Source organism: Lepidochelys olivacea (assembly GCF_965140295.1).
Source record: "Lepidochelys olivacea isolate rLepOli2 genome assembly, chromosome: 11".
Classification (NCBI taxonomy): Eukaryota; Metazoa; Chordata; order Testudines; family Cheloniidae; genus Lepidochelys; species Lepidochelys olivacea.
In genome coordinates, this window is record NC_140421.1 from 39,249,881 (window position 1) to 39,255,974 (window position 6,094).

The window sequence follows — 6,094 nt, forward strand, 5'->3', positions numbered from 1 at the left end:
TACAGGCTTTGAGGGATTCCTATTGGCAGGAAACTTTTCTACTTGCTTCAAAGAATAAGTGAATCTGAAGGATTGTGACTGTTGAAGCTAAGACTGCCCAGTCTCAAAACACTTGTGCTACATAACCCTGGCTCCTATGGAAAGGTGAGTGGCTATGTAGAAATACACACTTAAGTCAAATATACCAGAATGCCAGTCACAAGGCAGAAGTAGTAGTGTAACAGAATTTAGCCTCCATTAATTTTAAATAGCAGTTAAATTTCTGTCTGTGTTTGGACTGAAATATCTTCCATTTTGTGGATCAGAAGAGAATTGTTAAATGTCCTAAAACTCCATGGTGTAACACTCAAGACTGAGCTCCGATAGTGAGGGTTGGTCTGGAAAACAGTCTCCAAACAATGATTACCGAGGCTAGTGATCGAACAACTGTGGCACTAGTACTCCAATCCATTGCCATGTATGGACCTTGAGTTTCTTGAATGTAGTAAGTGCTTATTTTTAAATTTGGCTGTGAAATGCTTTGATAAACTCCCATTGCCTTCAGTAGGACCAGGATTTCACCCCTTATGAATTTAGTTTTCATACAGCATCAGTGTAAGCTTCCCCACGCTACCCCAATGATGTGCTGGAATTCTAACCTGAAGGAACCACCTCTACTATTGACAAAATATTTGAAGCCATGCCCATTCAGGCTTTCGTTTCTCAGCTAAGGCTATCGCTAATGTTGCCAGTTAGCATTAAGAGTGGCACTCAGACAGCCCAAGATTTCACTTAACCTCTAAAGGGTAAACCTGGTGGGAATCCAATCAGACTGCAGTGGTCACCAGAGCCATCTTCAGATGGTGCCATTTTTCAGTTACCAGTTGCCTGGGGTGAATGTAAATAGGTTTACACCTACAGGTCACCAATTATCAGACCCAAGACATCTCCTTCCCTCCGTAACAGTTTGTTTAAAAAAAACCCACGACCCAAACCAAATAAGCATCAGTCTTGCTTTGGTTTAGAACAGTAAAGGCTAAGGTCCGATGCAGCAACCCTGTGCCACTGACGGGCACTGAAATGCCTCTTAGCATTAAAAAATCAAAGTGTATAATCCCCTTCCCCCGCACCCCAATTACCATTTACTGGATTTAAGCTTCCTGTATTTTCTTGTTTTCTTCTCGCCTGCTTTGATTCTCAGCTGCCCAGTAGCTTTTGTCTGCTTCCACTAATCCATGCAGCTGCTCTTTAGTCTCTTCTTTCTCCAGTCTTTTTGTATTGTCCTTCATTTTCTTCTACATGTTATGGGAGAGACACAGCTAAGTCAATTTACAGAGTCACCTACATTTTTTTCATCCTACCCTTTTACATAAGAGAGAGAAAATAATCCGGGAGCCATATTATCACTTTTATGGAATACTATAACCATGTATCCATTTGTGCTGTTTGAATTTTTTCTCTCTCCACAGATCGGCCTGTTCTTGTTTAGCTTTAAAGTGATCTCGAATAGCCTCCTCAGCTCACTTTTTTTTTCCTCTTCAGCCTTAAGAATATCCTGTTCAGCAATATGGTCCTTTAAAATAAGAAAGTGTCCAGTTGTATTTACTGTCAAGCCTCTAAATCATAGAATCATAGAATATCAGGGTTGGAAGGGACCTCAGAAGGTCATCTAGTCCAACCCCCTGCTCAAAGCAGGACCAATCCCCAATTAAATCATCCCAGCCAGGGCTTTGTCAAGCCTGACCTTAAAAACTTCTAAGGAAGGAGATTCTACCACCTCCCTAGGTAACGCATTCCAGTGTTTCACCACCCTCCTAGTGAAAAAGTTTTTCCTAATATCCAACCTAAACCTCCCCCACTGCAACTTGCAATCTCGGTAAAGAGACGATGGTCATACTATGTCAACTGAGAGCAGTCTCTAGGTATTTGAGGGCAGACATTGTCCCATAGCCATAATGCATATCCTTGCCAGTATTCAGGATAATTTGGTCTGGAGAGCCATGGGGTCAGGAACTCAGTTCTGCAGCATCCATATAGAACATTGCACTCCTAAAGCTAGCATACCTCAACATCTGGGACTTCCTCTAGCACTGCAGAACCCCCAAGTAGCATAAGGGTGGAATAGCAGCTCCTTTGCCACCTCCTCCCAAACCTCCAAGAACAGGAGCTGTGAAGAGTGGAAAGGAGATGTATCCTGAGCTTTGGCAATGCCAACAAGCCCCAGGCCATTGGCAGCTGCAGTAACTTAGCTCAGCCCTGAGCCTGCTCCACGGGATCAGACTAGCAACTCAAGAATTAGGGGCATGAAAGTACTGTCCACCTTTGTGCTTATCTCTCCACCCAAGCTGTGATGACCTCCAATGAGTAACAAGGATGTGGCTAATGGTTCTTACTGGACAGCTATATTTAAACTGTTCTCAGTTCCCATGAATAGTTGTTTTAAACATGAATCACCCCAGCTGCCTGTGTCAGTAGTGAAGCACCTGCACTGAGAGGCCTCTCACTTTTCCTAGGATGTCCCTTTGCTTCTTAGAACACTTGTCTAACCAGTGCTTTGCTCCCCACTCTGCCTAAGTACATTCAGACCTGTCGCTGCAAAGGTGTTCAGCAGGTACCATCTCTCATGTTTTTTGTAAGTATACAGAGGGACATATTTCAGACTTTAGCACTTTTTTTGTGTTCACACTGCATTTGTGGCCACATCCTGGCTAACAATATTGGAATATCTAGCCTACTAACTGAAAAATATGAAAAAGTAGACTTTTCTTTCCATATGGCCTGACGCAAAGCACCCTCTTTTTGAAAAGAGGCTAGAGTGCATACAATGCATTTAGTAAATTGCAAATCAGCACGAAACAGCAGATGCAGTTGACTGTAACAGAGAACAGCTGCTGTGCTGAGAGTGGGGTTGTCTATTTATAATGGAAGAAACTGATGAAGAAGTAAAGGAGTATTTCATACACTTACATCCTAAACTTACAACTCTAGGTAAACCTTTTCCTAGGGGGAGTTAAGCTGCCACACTCATCAAGGTGAGAATATATGTTTGATTTTTTCCCCAACATATTAGAAAGGGTGATGATCCACAACGTTATTGCATGGCCTACCACTGTGCGTGTTACCACCTTACTGAAAATACTGGGCTGACTTTAAAAATAAAAAAATGAAGCATGAAATACATGACAGAATGGCATAGAAGAAATTACCTTAAAGAGCAAACCTGATTTAAAATAGCAGGTGTAGGTGCATGGCTTCTATCATGTTTAAGTCTAGAACTGTGATTCAACAATATCTATCGAGTTAGGCTTTTGTGTCAACCCAGTGAGTGATTTGGGGAAAGGAGAAGCTTGAACTAATAGTAATAACCTATAAGATAATAAATAGCCTGTGCATACAGAGACTTTTTTTATTTAGAGGGTTATATTTAGTTAAGTATGCTTATTAGTAAGTTATAGTGTCTGTTATTTTTTTATTATATATACTTCATAAATTGAATGTTATTGTAGGTAGGTGGAATGCATTTGTTCCTTTTTAAATAAAATCCCTATTTTTTTGAACAGCTAGTTCTATTATCTTGTCTACCATTAAATAAACTATTATCAAGGTGTAACACGCACCCCAGCTCTTACCTGCTGAGTAAATTATACCACCATTGTAAATTATACCACCACTAAATCTTGATCAGTGGTTTTGGGATGGAGTGACCCTCGGATGTATTTAAATTATAACACACTAACCATACTCTGTGAGGTCAGTTATCTACACATGTGTGCACGGGAGAGTGTGCAAGTATCTGTGCGTATGCATCACACATCTCCCTTCACTCTCCTAGTTAACCCCTCTCTAGTTCCCACCATCTTCCACACTTACCCTAGGCTCCATTTTGCAGTCCTTACCTTGTCCCCCTCTATCCTTCTTCTGGCTTCTCTCTCCAGTCTCCAGTTTCTCCTCTTTCCCCTGACTAATCTCTCCAGTCCCTACTGTTGTTCTCTCTCTCTCATCCTCTGGTCTTGGAGGACTGCTATAGTTCTAGAGAGTAAACAGGCAGTTCACTTAACTGGATTGTCTAGCCTGAGCCCTTCCTGCTCTGGTTCCAACCCATTATGTTAAGAATTGCTAAATAATTGTGTCTTGGCTAATGCCCTGAGTAAGAAAAATGCCCCCTTCTTTGTGTTTGAAGAACCATCTTTGGGTGTAAGGTTGGGAGCTCTGAAATTTTTTTGAGAATGTGTGGGTAAAAATGATGATTAAAAAATGAGCCACGGGGACAGGGAGATAATAAGCCCCAAGTAATGATTTAATGAAGTGGTAAAAGAAATTTTGAATCTGACACATTCCAGTTTTTCAGAAAAATTCTCTATATCCCTATTTTAAGCATCACAATTTGCAAACAAATCAGTTGTTCCAAGCAAAAATTAGCAGGATGGAGAAGAAATAGGTTTGGAATGGAAGATTAGATATAAACAGTGCCTACATTATAAAAGTTAAAGAACCAACTCAACCAAAGCAAAGAAATTACAAGTATAAAAGCTCTACTTTCAAGTTGTTTGGACCTTGCTTCTGTGTTATAGTTACAATAGGGATATAATGTGATTCAGAATGTGTGTATTAAAAATACACATTTACATGTAGAGAATGTTCTTTTTTAAATGGCAGGATTTTTGTTAGATAGCTCCAAACAATATTCTTTGCTGTCTTTTGCATCTGTGCTGTCTTTGCAGCAGCAGTTGATCAAAGGGTGGAATTTACACTGCAGCACATACTCTCCTGCTGATAACACTTAAACTTGTGCAAAAACAAATACAAGGATATATTACCACAATATGGCTCCTGCTGCACTAGAAATACAGGCAAATTACATTTTTCCCAATCGATCAAAGCACTTACGCATATGCTGACCTTTAAACAGTGAATAGTTCCATTTAAGTCATCAGAACTATTGTGTTCATGTTCTGAGTTACTAAGCATGTATTGAAGTGTTTTGCTGGATCAGGGCCTTATATTGCAAGCTGTGTATATATCTATAGTCATCTACATTAAGCATTACATGTTTGCAATCAAATTTCCAATATTGACACATTAAACATAGTAGAATAGAATTTATATAAATGTATGATTCAGATTTTTTAAAATAAAATGTTGTACTAGACAGCATGTTTGTAGGGAACCTTGCAGGGATTGGTCTGTAAGCATCTAACCCTTTTTCACAGACTGCAAGGCCAGAAAGAATCATTAGGAGCATCTAATCTGACCTACTGCATAAAAGCATACAGACCATTTAGTGCCACAGTAATTCCTGTAGCAAGCCTGTAATTGCTGCTTGAATTATGGCATATCTTCTAAAAAGGTATCCATTCTTAAAGACTTCAAGTGATGGAGAATCCACTATATACCTTGATAAATTGTTCCAGTGTTAAAGATTTACACCTTATTTCCAGTTTCAGTTTATTTAATTTCAACTGCCAGTTACTGGACCTTGTTTATGCCTCTTGTTGTGTGCTAGATCAAAGAGCCCTCTTCTTCACATGTAGGTGTACTTACACACCATGATAGTCACCTTAGTTTTCTATATAATAAGCTGATAATATATTTTTACACAGAACCTTGAAAATGGCATATAAGCTGAGTATGTGCAACATGTTCGCTTTGCTGTAACTGTTTTGCATGTATTTTTTGTACTCAAAATAACTTAGTAATGAAATAATTTAGTGATGAAGTGGGTTCTAGCCCACGAAAGCTTATGCCCAAATAAATTTGTTCGTCTCGAAGGTGCCACAAGGACTCCTCGTTCTTTTAGTAAAACTATGTTAATGAAAGCTGGGCCTATTATAGTTAAAGTTGTGTAACAGCAGCAAGGTAGTTATTAGTTTGTTGCAAGAGTTGATTCAGATTTTAAGAGAAAAGAAAAGAAATTATATACTGATAATGAACTAGTGCTCTGCATGCTGATTGATTAAATTCAGTAAAGAGTGGAATCTGAAGAAATATTTCATGTGGAATGTGAAATTTGTATTAAAGTACTTTTAGCAATACTAAATGTTTTTTTCAGATCTTTCATATGTTATTTAGTATTTGATTCTCATGTATTTCCTACACTTTTGAAAAGTATTTGGCA